Raw genomic sequence first — 16,192 nt, 5'->3', positions numbered from 1 at the left:
TTTGAATTTGGAACACGTATATTATTTTAAAAACTTCTTTCGATTTTGCGCCATTTCACATACATAATATTTCTTCATGTTCATTATCAAATTACAGTATGGAATGGGGTGTTAAGAGAATAGGATTGCAGTGATCGCCTTGCATAAACTGGGTATAGAGACTTTAATTAATATGTGGGTATAAATTTTAATAATATTACATTATTTCATTTAAAAAAAAAGCATTTTCATTTGTAACAGAACTTATGGCTGGACTAGGTATAAAAAATTAGGAGATATAAACAAAGGAAAGTTGACGTAAGACAGGCTGCCGGCCGTATAGCCAAATCCCTATGCAGCATGTTTTTTTTTTAATGCTTAGGCGGGTGGACGATCTCACAGCCCACCTGGTGTTAAGTGTTTACCGGAGCCCATAGACATCTATAATACAAGGTAAATACGTCCACCTTGAGATATGAGTTTTAAGGTCTCAGTATAGTTACAAGAGGACACGTTGCTGACGTCGCGTCGACCTTATTCCACTAGAAGTTAGATGTAAAAAACTTTTTTCTTTTTTGCATAATATGGCATCGAAGGCACTAATAACACATAAATATTACATATTCGAGTATTTTGACCAATAACCGATTTTATTTGAATAAAAACCGGTCTTCATCGAGCGAGTCACGGATCTCACAGAGTTTGAATAAATAAATGTTAATATACATGAGACTTATTTGGCAAACGTTCTTTAAGTTCAACGCAGTTCAGTCGAAGTGTTTGTAATCAATAGGGAGGGAGTACCAGAGATAGATCGAGTTTAGGGTTCACACTAATACTGAGTCACTGTCTTGAGGAGAATTATGGTAAACAGTCGACGTCGCTTTAAGCACGTCATTTCGGATTCGCTCCCGATCCACTAACGGTGCTTTTAAGTACCTCAAGCACCGGTCATCGTTCTCGTCGAACCCTTCGCTTGCGACGAACAGTTCGGCGAGTAAATTAACCTACAGACACAGACCACTGAGTTTCTCGCCGGATCTTCTCAGTGTGCCGCGTTTCCGATCCGGTGGTAGATTCTGCGAAGCACTGCTCTTGCTGCTTGAAAGTGCATGAAATAGAGGGGTACGGTTACGTTCCGCCGTGCAAGGGATGATTCTATCTAAGAATGCCTGCCCTATTCAGCACTTTACATCCACTCTCAAATAACTCAGATGGCTTTAGCCTATGGCATTTAGTCTATTCCCGTCCTCCGAAAAAGGTCGCCTTAAAAATATTGAGTTAAGATTAAATTCCGTTTTTAAGAAAACGATTTCATTTCTCATATCGCAACGTTTTTGTATGATTTTCACTGGATCTCCTTTTTCAGAAGTTTGTGTTCATCAAGATAGCTTCGAGGAAATTATCGTAAAACAAGACTGTCGCATCCACGTACCCTTTTTGGTACATCGTAGCCACGACCGTCAGCAACAACAAGTCCAGCTCTATCTTCGCGACGAGGACACGGCGCTGATCTGCGAAAGCGTGGTAGTTTGTGACCACGTGCTCTGCCGTGTCCTCGTACAGCCACTGCAGTTATGGCACTCCGGCGTCGGCTCACGTAAACTAGGTGCAGGTAGCAGCCGAAACAAGTGTGTCCGGTGAGCGACCGCGTTACCCAGAAGATGTCTTCGATCGCGATTCACCTAGAGAGGACCACCTCGACGGTCCATCGCTCGTAGGCAGACTTCGCCACGATTGGAGCCTCCAGGCCCGAAATTCTGCCACGCCGAGAGGCGACTCTCGTAGCGGAAATCGAATCGGCATGCGTAATCCGAACTGCGAGCACCTCCGTCTCCAGATCCCAGAAAGACGTCGCAACGCGGTGACGTTGTCGTACAGCGCCATCGACCACACCATCCTCGTGTAGAAGGGGCGCACCACTGCGTCGGGCCCCCCAACGTTCGGCAACTCAGCGACATTAGTTGGAGGACTAACTTTTCGAAGTGAATGTGGAAGCTCAACGACCGTCCAATACGAGACCGAGGTACCGCAACCCGGTCGCCCCGATAACGAGGTGGGTTCCCGAAACGGGGCTCTCCGGGTAGCTATTAAATAATAACCGACTTATCTCATTAAGTTCCCTGACGAATTCACGGCCCATTTCTGTCGTGAAGGAGATATGCGTTCTAGTTTGAAGGGTTTACTACACTACAATTGGTACTTACACACCATGTCCTCATGGTGGTATTCACGTCATTGATGTGTATGGGCTCTAGACTTAAAATTAGATGAGAGTTTTTTTTTTTTTTTGCTTTTTTTATTGCCCTTGTAGGCAGACGAGCATATGGCCCACCTGATGGTGAGTGGTTACCGTTGCCCATGGACTTCAGCAATGCCAGGGGCAGAGCAAGCCGCTGCCTACCGCTTAATACTCTCCACAAGCCTCGTTTGAAGAAGGACATGTCATAGCGCTCGGGAAACACCGTGGAGGGGAGCTCATTCCATAGCCGGATGGTACGTGGCAAAAAAGATCTCTGGAAACGCACTGTGGATGACCGCAGTGGCTCCAGGTAGTACGGATGAACTCTACTCCGATGGCGGGCGGTGCGATGGTAAAAACGAGATGCCGGTATCATCTCGAACAATTCCTCAGAGCACTCCCCATGGAACATACGGTATAAAATACAGAGAGAACCGAAGTCCCTCCGCAGACCCAGAGGTTCCAAACGATCCGTGAGACTGGCGAGCATTTGGTGAGCTCTCGCACCAATATGAGCAATAACCAAAAAAAAACAAGTACTTGCCATTATGAAACGTAGGTGCCGTCCTCGGTCGCTCTCGGGCGCTGTGAACAAAGAAATTATTCGTATTAATTAAACATTAATCACGTGAAATGAGGACAGTTATTGTTAATTTAAAATAATTGGAATAAGAAACCTATCAATTAACGCGTTTAATTAATGTTCTCACTTCAAAGGTCTTTTTAAATTCAATTATGTAAATTTCCTTTTTAGCTCGAGTAATTTTGGTCTAGGCAATTTACCCGCAGGCACACTTATACATTTTTAGGAACCACATGTTTTAAAAATATAGAGCCTAAACTTCTAATTTCCAATTATTAAGTTGGTTAATCACTTTCGGCTTCTTAATCATTTATTCCACAGCTGAATAAAAGATCGCGGACATCCTACTCTTAAGTGGTTACAGCAGCTTCTGGACATCACCAGTCGAATGCCGCCATCCACATTGAGGTCTTAATCTCAATTGTATGGTATGGCGGGTGTCCCATCCTTCAAATCGCTATGTATAGTTATGTTGTGCAATGTTGCGACATAAATAGTCAGGACCTTGTTACGAAGCGAAGCGGGCTTAAAATACCACCCGTAAAAAGTTACTAAAAAGTCATTCTAAAGGAAGAAATATTAAATGGTCTCGAGATTTAATTATGTTTTCTCAATATCAGAAGTAACGTCGGACTTTATATATATATTTCTTCTGTTCGTGGGTTTGTCACTGAACTCCTAAACAGCTGGACCGATTTGAGTGATTTTTTTATATGAGTGTTGGACTTCCTAATAATAATAAAAATAAATAATAATGTTAATTTTAAATTCCCAGCGAAGCGGGCGAGTACGGATAGAACATTTATAATTACTGTAGCTTTGTAACAGTGCACAATCACAAGAATCGCCCGTGAGGGACCAGTTGTAGATAAACATGGAATATCAGGTTTTTCAACTTTATTAAATTTTTTTTTACACTTCAATATAAAATGGCGGAAAGTTTGCAAATATATTTACCCCAATCGATGGATGATGAAGAATGTGAATGTAACAAAAAATTTAATAAAAGGGGTTTATTTGTTTTATTGTTACATTTTTCGCATTTGCTACACTAGTGATATAATTATTATGTACTTACTGCTTTTAATGTTTGATAAGCTATTAAATACTTAAGTTTCATCAAATTTGTTTCAGTTTTTTTTGGGACGATCAAATACATTTTATAAATTTCCCAAAAATATAATATTTTATTAAGTATTTAATATTAATTAAGCATACTTATCATGATTACTTGGCAAGTCTATCGAAATAATTTCAATACAAATGCTTGGCTCATCCTTAAATATCTGCTGTATATAGAAAAACGTAACGTTAACGAGTGCACAAGAAGGGCCGCCGTACGCGAGGAATTGCGACGTCTGGTGAAGCGCACAACCACCCGAAGTGATGACCACTGCCACTCTGCCAAGAGTGCATACGACTGAGAAGAAGATAGAAAAATAGTAAAAAATTCCTTTGGTTTTCGCGAATCTAACGCAATATTCAAATATCGACGAATAACATCTTAGTCCTCCGTGAACCACGGAAACTGTAACGAATTAAAAATGTCGGAAATATTGTAATGACAGCTAAAAATGCTGCAAAAAAATTACACTGCAAAAGTAGTTTCAACAATTGTAAATAGTAAAAACTCTCATGATAAGTTTAATGATACATTAAAGGATAACATTATAAGTGTAACAGAATCTTAAACGATTAATATCGATAATCTTTTTGACTCAGTGGTGCAGTAGTTGGCGATGGTGACTGTTGCGCCGAGGGTCGTGGGTTCGATTCCCACATCGAACAAACATTCATGTGATGAACAGGTTTGTTTGCTCTTTGTCTGGATGTTTATTTTTATATTTACACGTATATAAGTAAGTATGTCCGCTTTTGGTACCCATAACACAGGGAATACTAATTTGGGATAGAATGAGCGTGCGTGATTTGTTCCCAGTTATTTCCCAGTCATATTTATTAAGGTGATGATGAGGCCTACACGGATCGGTTTAAGCGCATATTCCTTCTTCTTCATGTTAATCTTGGCCTTATTCCACATTACGTGGAGTCAGTGCAGCATGTCTTCTTGTCATGCTGCATAGGGATTTAGTATGAATTTCCTCTGGATACATCTCCATTGCAACGTGCCATGTGAAGGGCTTTTTCATGTTTCTTCTTTTAACATTTCTTTTCTTTCTTCTGGTTTGAAGAGTGGGACAGTTGTTATACTACTTCTAGGCCTCACGATGGGCAGTCGCATTTACGCTGTGGTATCACATGACCCCTTATAACGGATTCAAAAAGATGTCGTCGACTGGTTTAAAATTTTGCTAGACTTAACAAGTGAAGGCCGGTACTAAGCCATTATAGATATAGCAAAATATAGACACAAAGTATACTTCTATATTAATTTTATTAAGGTAATAAATAATGGTTGTTTAGACAGCTTTATTTCTTATACATTATAAATGAGGATGTTTAGAGTTATTTGATGTTATTTTGTCTCTGATCGAGAAGTGCAGCATCGCTGATATTAAATATTTAAAAGCGTATTCGAAAAAGATAAAAATAACGGAATCTTTATTGTAATTTATTTTGAACTGTTTTTCAAACGGTCCTAAACGAATATGAACATAAATTTGAATAGAAAGTAGAATTCCGTTGTTTATCCACAATATATCGTATATGTACATACGAATGTAAATCATTTTCTACTTTTAGCTCACGTCTGTGAAATCTAGTTCATAACTAACTGAATGTAAAAAAGGTCTGAAGATTATGTAAATATGATAACATTTTTGACATTTTAACATTTTTAACATGACAATTTTTTTTGGACCTTCATCAGATCATATCGAAAAAGGAATAGATTTTTTTTTCATGCTTCACACTTATCTGTGTGTGCTTTGCGACCATAATGCCTAAGTCAGTTCCAGTTTTTTTTTTTGCATCGGTGGGTGGACGACCTCATAGCTCACCTGGTGTTAAGTGATTACCGGAGCCCATAGACATCTACAACGTAAATGCCACCACCTACCTCGAGATATGAGTTCTAAGGTCTTAGTATAGTTACAACGGCTGCCACACCCTTCAAACCGAAACGCATTACTGCTTCTCGGCAGAAATAGGTAGGGTGGTGGTTCATAAACAAGTCATTTCGGATCCTCCCGATCCACTAACGGTGCTTTTAGGTACCTCAAGCACCGATCATCGTTCTCGTCAAACCCGTCTCTTGCGACGAAGGAGTCGGCAAACAAATTAACCCACAGACACAGCCCACTGAGTTTCTCGCCGATAGGTACTCTCAGTGGGCCGTGTTTCCGATCCGGTGGTAGATTCTGCGAAGCACTGGTCTTGCTAGTGTTAGTGTTAGCAACGTCGTCAGGTTAGAGCCCCGTGAGCTCAGCTACTCACCCGGACAATCGAGGTTACTAGAATAGATAGGAACAAAAATATGTGTGGTGTCGTGGGACACCGGATAGAAACGAAGTACCATACAAAAAAAAAAAAAGAATTACGAGAAAAAATCGCGCGGTGAAATATCGCTGTGCGGAAAACAAGGCCTTATTCCACAGACTTTTTCTTACGGTTTTTACTATCACATTTTTTTCAGTTCGGTCGCGCAGCAAATTCCCTATCTCCTCCAAGCCTGCCGTAAGGAACTTCGTTCCAAAAAAGTATATAAATAACAATCTTATTCTAATGCTCATTCTGTACTGTGCGGACTGACGTATGTGTATGCAAAATTTCATGATGATCAGTTGAATAATTACGACGTGAAAGCGTAACCAGCAAACTCACTTACGCATTTACAATATTAGTATAGAGTTCATAAAAATTGTATTTTAATAATAGTATTAGTTATAGTATCTTCATTTTATCCATTTGTCGGTTGAACGTCGTTCGGACTGGTGGTCTTGTCTGGGTAACTTATTGCGTAAGCTCTCTAGCAAGAAACAACGTGTTCTAGTCTCTTTATCCTCCACTAACCGTTCGCTAATTGCTAAACATCGTGGCGCAGCCGCTTGGGACCATTTCCGGCTACGACCCTTGGATCGATTTTCATCTTACTATGTGTCTGTCTAGAGTGTCAGAGGTTGGAGAATGGAGTTGCTCGCGTTAGCGGGACATACCTTCGATACCTTCACGTGTCCTCTGTGTGATGCAAAACGAACATGACAACGCCGAGTTTCGGGCGTCTGATTTTGAATATCCGAACCAGGGAAATCAGGTTTGGAGAGGCTTTAAGGGCCTAAAAGCCTCGATAAATGGTGCTTATGAGACAAGAGAAAACCGCTACGACTATCTCTCTAGAGAATGTTCCGAATCTCCCTAGAGATGATAGAGTATTCTACATAGTTGAAAATCAATTAAAATTACTCGGATACAAAGAGCCGTAAGATAGTTAGTTCCCAGACCAGTGCTCCGTGTGGCGACTCATTGAGGTGTAAACTTATACTTGGCTCGCTACATCAGCCGGACTCTGCCGAAGTGATGACTTTATAACAATAACAACCAGCTTTTATACTAATTACCACCTGACACATATACTTTTGTTTATGCTTTCGAGGTTTCTACTCATATTTAATCGTATTAGAATAAAACTGAGACGTTCTCATGTCAACGCCAAGGGAACCGTCCAATCTCGTTTGCCAATTTATTGCTCCTAACTGTTTTACCGCCGGGTGGTTATAACCCCATTTCGGAACCCAGGATCTAAGGAGGCCGGTGACCTATTAACTAGAATCTATTAATCCAGTAAAACGGTCTTAACGTTAGATATAAACACACCGATCCATATCTTGTTGCTATTCAGTCATACCTATGTATCGTAAAATATAAAATAAATAGCAGTATTTAGTATCGTCCATATTTGGTTTTGGCCTCAGTCTTGACCATTTAAACGGAAATTTCTCGAACAACCAATTCTCGTTTGTAAGCTAGACCGGTTCGATGTTATGACTAGACATTCTGGAGTGGAAACTATTAAAGACTATATATTCGGTCCCTTTCAAAACCTTGTATTTCACAGCGAGAGAGAGTAAGACAGATAGCTGTAAAAGAGCTGCCCTTAGATTAGTTGTTCGTCGAATGTAAGCTTACAATAAACTATTTAGGTAGTTGAAATCCAAAGTCGTATTGAAAGAGCTCATGATCTATCATTAAAGGATTAGTGAATATGTCTACAGATCTCCTTAGATGTGGATGTCGGATCCTTTGCGTGAATGGTAATTTCCACAGAGTCAGCAACTGAACACAATTTCGGTTCAGTTAAGCTCGAGATACTTCTGTAAGGTCTTTTTGTGGCTCCCTTACGTGAGTTCATAGAAATTGCGATGAATGTCAATTGCATTGCAATTCTATCTCCAAGCCGACAGGTGGATGATAGCCCGCATAGCCAATTATTACGTAGATTTATTAACTCATGCATTAGTTATCTTTTTTTTCCACAGGAGAAAATCGCGAGATCCCCGCACGCGCGGCAGTTGGGGTATGCGGGAGTTGAATCACACTAAAAATTCCTGCCGCTCACAGCCGGCGCCCTACCTCAGACCGGGCCGGAGTCCAGTCGGGGGTATTGAAACGGCGGGACAGGGTTAACGCAGAGCATATAACATCCATCCCACCGTCTCACAGACGCCAGACCGGCGGCCGCCGGCGACACTACCACCGGTTCCCTCGGTCGGCTGCATTAGTTATATTAAGTTAAATTAATCCAAATTTAATGTCATCGGCTTTGCTATCGAATGCCGTGGGGGTTTCTTGATACGACCACGTTTTCCTCACGACAATAAAATTTATGCTGGTAGGTAGCCTCGACGGGTTATGCCAGCTTCACCGAGCGAGTGAGCTTACGGGGCTCTAACCCGTGGAGTTGCTAACACTAGGCCTAGTAAGAGCATTGTTTCGCAGAACCCACCACCGGATCGGAAACGCGAACCACTGTGAAGATTCTGCAAGAAGCTCTGAAGGCTGCGTCTGAGGGTTTATAAAATTTAAGTTACTTTCATAACATCAAATTATCAGAGCAAACAGCTAGATGGTATACCAGATGCACAGCTGAACCTCGGCTTACCAAATTACTCTGTGAATAAAGTCGTAATTTCTCCTAATATCATTATAAAAACAAAAGAAAGTTTTATATTCTGGGAACATTAATAAAATAACGAAATTTCAAATACTTCATAAATGATATAAAGCAAAACATGTGAAAAGAAGTCTAACAAAACACGACCATAATTTAAACGCATTTTTACGCTTTCTCGATTCCGAATAGAGATCCTCGCACATTGTGTCATATTTTTCCGTAAGCTCTCATTAATTTTACTATCTTTACTGGATGTAATCTTCGCTCTATCTTTCTACTGTTGCATAACCGTTGAACCCTATGTGCATGAGGGTTTTATAATAACCTGAATTTGTTTTCAACCTTTAGAAGTTACGTCTAGTCTCAGACAGGACAATGGTGGCGCCGAATCGAAATTACAAACTTGCATAATTACGGTTTTAATACTGAAAGATAGATTATCATGTGTGAGTCATACGTCGGGTGTGCATTCTAGATAATTTGATTCTAATAAACAATATATCAGATACTAGCTGACCCGGCAGACTTCGTAGTGCCTCAACCGATAAACAAAAGACCTAAAATTTCGTATAAAATAAACTTAAAACAAACAAAAGGAATCCGTTCGACGGGAGACACATCAAAGGAAAAACAAAATTGTTATTTTTTTTTATTCCGAGCATTTTAATATTTATCTACCTTTTAAACTTCTACAAATACTTAATTCAAGACCAAAATTAGCCAAATCGGTCCAGCCGTTCTCGAGTTGTAGCGAGACTAACGAACAGCAATTCATTTTTATATATAGATAGATAGAAACGATTCAAAATTTCTATGAAGTCACGTACATTGCAAAGTTAGTTTTAACACGCTTTTATTAGCTTGGTACATATAGTTACATGCACATACATATGTATCGGTATCTTCAAACGTCATTTTCAACGACTTCCAGACGTCCGATTAACTTGAAAATTTACATACGCATCAAGGATCGGCGACAATACAATAATTTTATAACATCGCTATAATTTTAACCAGTTTCAAGGGGATAAAAAAAAATGGTTTGCTATATAAGCGTGATTTTAGTTTTCCCATTAAGTATTTTACAAATGTATTTTTATTATTTTTTCAACAGTTTAAGTGTGTATCCATTTATTTTATAATGCCTCTTTTGCTGTAGCTCTAATAGAACAAATAACAAAACACTTTATTTAAATCATGACTGAAATATCTTAACATTCTATGATAATATCTATAATCTATAATTAATATCTATAATAATATAAAATAAACATCTTCGTGTAATAAAAATGAAACCCGCAAAATTATAATTTGCGTAATTACTGGTGGTAGGACCTCTTGTGAGTCCGCGCGGGTGGGTACCACCGCCCTGCCTGTTTCTGCCGTGAAGCAGTAATGCGTTTCGGTTTGAAGGGTGGGGCAGCCGTTGTAACTATACTGAGATCTTAGAACTTATATCTCAAGGTGGGTGGTGGCGCATTTGCGTTGTAGATGTCTATGGGTTCCAGTAGCCACTGAACACCGGGTGAGCTGTGAGCTCGTCCACCCATCTAAGCAATAAAAATAAATAAAAAAAATCAAATTTCAGACTATTTCAGACTTGTCAGTATTCATTTTAGTTTTTTTCATTCACGAAATGTTTTTTCTTATTATGGCAGTTTTGAAGTTAGTTTTAAACGAGTTTTACCTCCACGATGGGCGCCAGAGGACGCTAATGTCAAAGCTTGGTGTAATTCCCTGACGTAGACTTAGTCATTCTAGAAGCTTCGTTTTTTTTTCGTTGTGCTATTAAGTTGACTTTCACCTCACAACTCTGTGGGTGGCGGAGTACATGTTCTGATGAATACGGAAGCCGGTAGGCCGTGAACTCGTCCAACCATCTAACGCAGTAACTATAGTGATGGTCAGTTAGTCTAATATATTTGTGTTCTTAAAATGAGATTCGTATTTGGAAAAACTGATCGAATTTATTTGTATTTAGAATGTTTTCTCTAAGCACCTGTCATTTTTGTATACTGTGACATTGGCAAATGTATGAAGCCAAAAATATTAATAAAAAAAGGAGTGAAGATCGGATATTTCCCGGCCACTTCCACCATAGTAGCTCCTACGTAACCAGGATCAGAGCACAAAAAACAAAACGACGAGGTTTAGGTGAGAGATTATCTATTTTGCTAATTTGTCTTGGATCGCGCAACGAGCTTAACCAGACATTAATAGGAAAGGCTATTAAATTCGGGATATGTTCAACTATAATGCACAACCACATATTATTATGAACATAGAACGTAATCTACGTTATGACTTGCCATGCTGTTTAATTATACTGTGTAATTGTAATATGTATTTATAATTATTCTTAATGCTAAAAATATTTATGGAAGACTTTCTGAACGCAGGGAACAACGTTTACAGCAGACGAGAACCTCACTGCAGTGTGCTTAATACGAGTTTAACGTTCTCGATAGCGTGAGAGTTAACTCAAATTTGTATGGAGTTGAAACGTGCCTACGTTTGCCGCTAGGGGCGCTGTTTCAACTGCATACAAATTTGATTTAATTTTTACGCTATCGAGAACATTAAAAACTCGCACTATACACACAGATGTTTAAGGAACTAATATTTACACACAGTATACAATTGGAGAAAACGGGAGCCACAAAATCGAACCTTACGATCAACGCAATAACAACTAGATACGTTTCAATGCACATCGAAGAACGGCCGCCACAAGACGAATTCTCTTAAATCCGATGCGTCACACGTTGAACCTCGGCTCTGAATTAGGCCAAAGTTAATTTTAGCAATCGGTCAATGGCTCGGTATTGATCGCTCAGCTTGATGAATAGCTTTTATGTGTCTATTTGTGCTATTCAGGTCGACCGATTACTGGAATTTCGGCGTTAGGATCAAAGTAGACGGCGTATCGGGAGTCAGCACGGTTACGTACTACCGCTCTGCCTATTTTCGGTGCGAAGTAATCTTAATTTCCGCTTAGAAAAGTGGACGTTCGTTATATAATACAATTTTGACTTCATTTTTTTTCATTCAGACTTTCACCAGATTAGCTGTGATATCATCTGACAAGATATAAAAACGTATTTATTCGTACGTATGCATGTTTATTAGATTAAATGATAAGATCCGGATTTGAGGTCCCAATAACCTTTATTTTTATTGCTTAGATGGTTGGACGAGCTTACGGCCCACCTGATGTTAAGTGATTACCAGAGCCCATAGACATCTACAACGTAAATGCCGCCACCCACCTTGAGAAATGAGTTGTAAGGTCTCACTTTTAACAGTAAAACCGGCTGCCCTACCCTTCAAGCCGTAATGCATTACTACCCTCACGGCAGAAATGGGCAGGGTGGTGGTACCTACTCACAAAACGTCCTACCACCAGCAACCTCGACTTACTATAGACACAACCAACTGAGCTTCTCGCCGGATCCTCTCAGCGGGTTGCGTTTCCGATCCGGCGGTAGATTCTGCGAAGCACTGCTTTTGCTAGGACTAGTGTTAGCAAAACCTCCGGTTTGAGCCCCGAGAGCTCACCAACCCGCTAGGGTAACGCTGATATAGCCTCTCAACGCTATCAGCATAGGTAAAAAAAATCGGTTGTCTGTAAAGTCGGTTTACTGACGATAGTTGAACGTGACAACGTCATAATAAAATACTGATGGAATGGTTTCATTTTTCAATCATCGCAATTATCGTTGCTATAAACAATTGACACCACATTCACTTTTCAATGAACTTCATACTTGACGAAAACATGTACAGTCAAACCTGGATAAGGGAGAGTTCAAGGGAGCACAATCTCAATCTCGCTTATAGAGGTTTCTCACTAACCCGAGTTTCTCGCTAATGCTCCCTCTGAATTTCATTTCGCGATTTTCCGGATTCAAACGCATTCACTATTTTAAGTTTATCACTTAATGACAGTACTTTAATTTTCCGTTTTGACATGATGCAGAACAGAACTTTCCTTCGCAATTGATTAACGATAAACTGAGTAAGTCCGACAAACAGGACGGTACACAGGCACACGTGTCCATTCGAAAAGAATGCGATAATATATCAACGTTATTTAGTTCCACGAAATAGAATAGGTTCAATATTGACGAGAAAACAATACAAAAACAATGTAAGAAAGTTCCACAAAAGTTAAGAATGAGTCATAAAATAGCAGATGTTAAATTTGTAATTTGTTTTGTCATTTGTTCCTCCTAAATAATATAAATAAATAAAACTCGACTGTCGCTTATAGAGGTAAAGATAAGTAGCAGTCGCACTTACGGAGGTCCATGAGGGAAAAACGACTCTCTCTTACAGAGGTTTCTGTTTCTCGCTAATAGAGGTTTTGGGAGCTTAAAATGACGGTTCCTGGCTATTACTCTCACTTATAGAGTTTTCTCACTTATCCAGTTCTCACTTACCCAGGTTTGACTGTAAATGTATTATAGTGTATAGCAGTTGTCCACGCGGATGCATCGCTCACTCAAGTAGGAGAGAGACAGATGTCGAACGTTGCCGAACGCGGAGGCACATTGTACCTCTTTGTCGCTCGTTGCGCGCTCTCGCTTGCACTTCAAGCCTTAAATGGAACGCCTCAGAGCGAGGTAACGCCGCATGAGTCATGTTTTTTCGTGCGTGCAGCCGGCTCCATCGAATTATAAGTCGTTGTCACGGCAAAAATATTTACTTTACTTTACATATTTACTTTACATTCACATAACGACATGACGGTTGTGGCCAATGAACACCAGTTGATCTGCGAACTCGTTTGGCCAAACGCTGTATACATATCGGTACAGTTAGTTTTATTGGCGCTCAGATATCCCAAAAATGCGCTCGGTATTTGTTTGCATTACATTTTGTATCCATAAAACGATTCAAACCGCTTTTCACGAATATTGATGAGAAATTAACCTAGTTTTTGACATCGTGTTATTATAATATATTTATTTATTGCGTAGATAAGTGAACGAACACACGGTGGTGTTAGTCGTCACTAGAACCGATACACACGACAACATAAATTTCGCCGTCCTCCTTACGACATAAGATCGAAATCTCTATTTTTTAGTTTAAGGATTGTCCCACCTTCGAACCCGAAGTTTCAGTTCAGTTTCATTTCACGTAGGTGTAGGTGCAGGTCACAAGAGGTCATACGACCAAGAAAATACCGAATGTTACAGTCACAAAAATCTAAACTTCAATATCCGATTAGTATTTACATACATTACAATTTCACAGTTTAATCTCGAACGAAGGACGACTGTTACACATACGTGACCATGAAAACTGTAAAGTATTCAAAAGCTCTATCGATTAAACTGTAAATCTAGTCTCAAGCATGTCGCCTAAGAGTCACAAAGTCTGAAGTAAATACAAGGTACTTTTGTTTACTGGTGATAGGACCACTTGTGAGTCCGCGCGGGTAGGTACCACCGCCCTACCTATTTCTGCCGTATTTATGAAATAAAATTCGTAAAAAATACTTTTCAAATGGCCATTACTGTAAAACAGCAACTTCATAGGCAAAGACCAAATACTATCTACGCGTCACATATTAGGGATGTTTCTAGAATGACGGTGTCGGAAATTTTCATCGACGATTCAAGCACGCGGAATGTGGGTATATCGATAATCACTACGCCACGACTTCTACGAAGTCGGCTTGTTGTTTAAAACTGAACTCCGATAGTTTAGTTCAGAGAAAGTGACTGGGGGCAACAGAAACAAGTGAAAGTTCTAGACGAACGCCGAACGGTGACTTTCATAAGCAGGGTGGGTTTAGATAATTCAAATCCTGTTTGTTTCATTTTGAACGTAAATTAAACATACGACAATCATTTCCTCTTTAGCTTATCAAACTAATCTCGTTTTCTCCGAACACGGGACAAATCAGTAAGCTTTAATATTTGGCAGACTAACTGGAACAATGGAAATTGTACGTCTAAATTGATAGCACGGTTAGTAATGATAAGATGTAGCGTGCTTAGAAATATGAATGTATGAGTCTTTAGAATATGCAGTAAATGAGGTTGTCGACGTTGAAATGAAAAAACAAAATTAAGTTATACAGTGAAATTAGAATTTTTTTTTCTTCGCAATAGCAAGATGGTGAATTCATGAAACGTATCTAGTAAAAATTTTAAGGTTCAATTATTTCCACCATGAAAGTAGAAAATCGTGTAATAAAAATAAAACATTCACTGCTAATGGTGGTAGGGCGTCTTGTGAATCTGCACTGGTAAGAACCACCAACCTGCTTATTTGTACTGTGTAATAGTAATTTTTTTTTCCACAGGAGAAAATCGCCGGATCCCCATCCGCGCAGCGGGTTGTGGATGTGAGAGTTGAACTTCACTAAAAACTCCTGCTGCTCACAGCCGGCGCCCTACCCCGGACCGGGCCGGAGCCCAGTCGGAGTTATTGAGACGGCGGGACAGGGTTTACGCAGAGCATATTAAATCCGTCCCGCCGTCCCCCAGACGCCGGACCGGCAGGATGGGATCCCGGTCCCGATCCCCTGCCCGGCGGCGGCGGATTTCTGCGTAGTGAGGAGAGCTTTGCCTCACCCGCCCCGCCGCCTCCTTCTGCGAGATGGTGCCCTCGCAGAAGTCGAGACTGTGAAATAGTAATGTATTTTCGATGGAAAAGGTAGCCGTATCAATTTTTTCGTAGATCTACCTCTTCCTCTAAAGCCTCCCACATTCCCACATAGTTGAAACTCTCTTAACAACCTCATGCGTGTGGTGGGCGCCTAAGAATACTCTCAACTGAAATTTCGATCATGGGTGTCGTAGAAGGTGACTAAGTGCCAAAGCCAATACAACTCTCAACTGAAACTTAGATCATGGGTGTCGTAGAAGGTGACTAAGAGCCAAAGCCAATACAACCCAGGCCCAAGATCAACGAAAGCGTTCCCAAGGAGATTGCCGTCAGGCAGGCGACCGATCATAAAAATGTTGCCAAAACTTAGAGCATCGTGAGGATATTAGCAATATGTAGGCAACTCCAGTAACTACCTAAAACCAGATTTGTCCATTTAAAAAAACTCTGATCTTGACAGACATCATTCATATTTTTCTTACGTCAAATCACAGATTGGAAGATGGATGTGTCATTATTTCTTTTGTATTATCATCCAAAGACGATTCTGACGGACAAGTAAGTATGTAGTATACACAGCCTATTCACAACTACTCCCATTTTAAATTGAACAGTTACAACTTCACTTAAATTACTTGCGAGTCTGTGTAAGTCAGACTTGAACTTGAAATAATAATAAAAATGTAAATGCTTT

The 16,192-nt window shown here is 40.0% G+C and overlaps 1 protein-coding gene across 1 annotated transcript in view; it reads right to left on the bottom strand.

Moving 5' to 3' along the window:
- Positions 1–16,192, bottom strand: part of LOC114242252 (uncharacterized) — a 137,149-nt gene that overhangs the window by 118,470 nt on the left and 2,487 nt on the right. Inside the window, exon 2 of the mRNA XM_028173349.2 lies at positions 2,766–2,806. The gene's annotated coding sequence lies outside the window, so the exon portion shown is untranslated. The remainder of the gene's footprint in view (positions 1–2,765; positions 2,807–16,192) is intronic.

The sequence above is a fragment of the Bombyx mandarina genome, chromosome 11, assembly GCF_030267445.1.
Source record: "Bombyx mandarina strain Sakado chromosome 11, ASM3026744v2".
In the NCBI taxonomy this organism is placed as follows: Eukaryota; Metazoa; Arthropoda; class Insecta; order Lepidoptera; family Bombycidae; genus Bombyx; species Bombyx mandarina.
The sequence above is the reverse complement of the archived record's forward strand: the minus strand, read 5'-3'. Positions and strand labels throughout refer to the sequence as shown.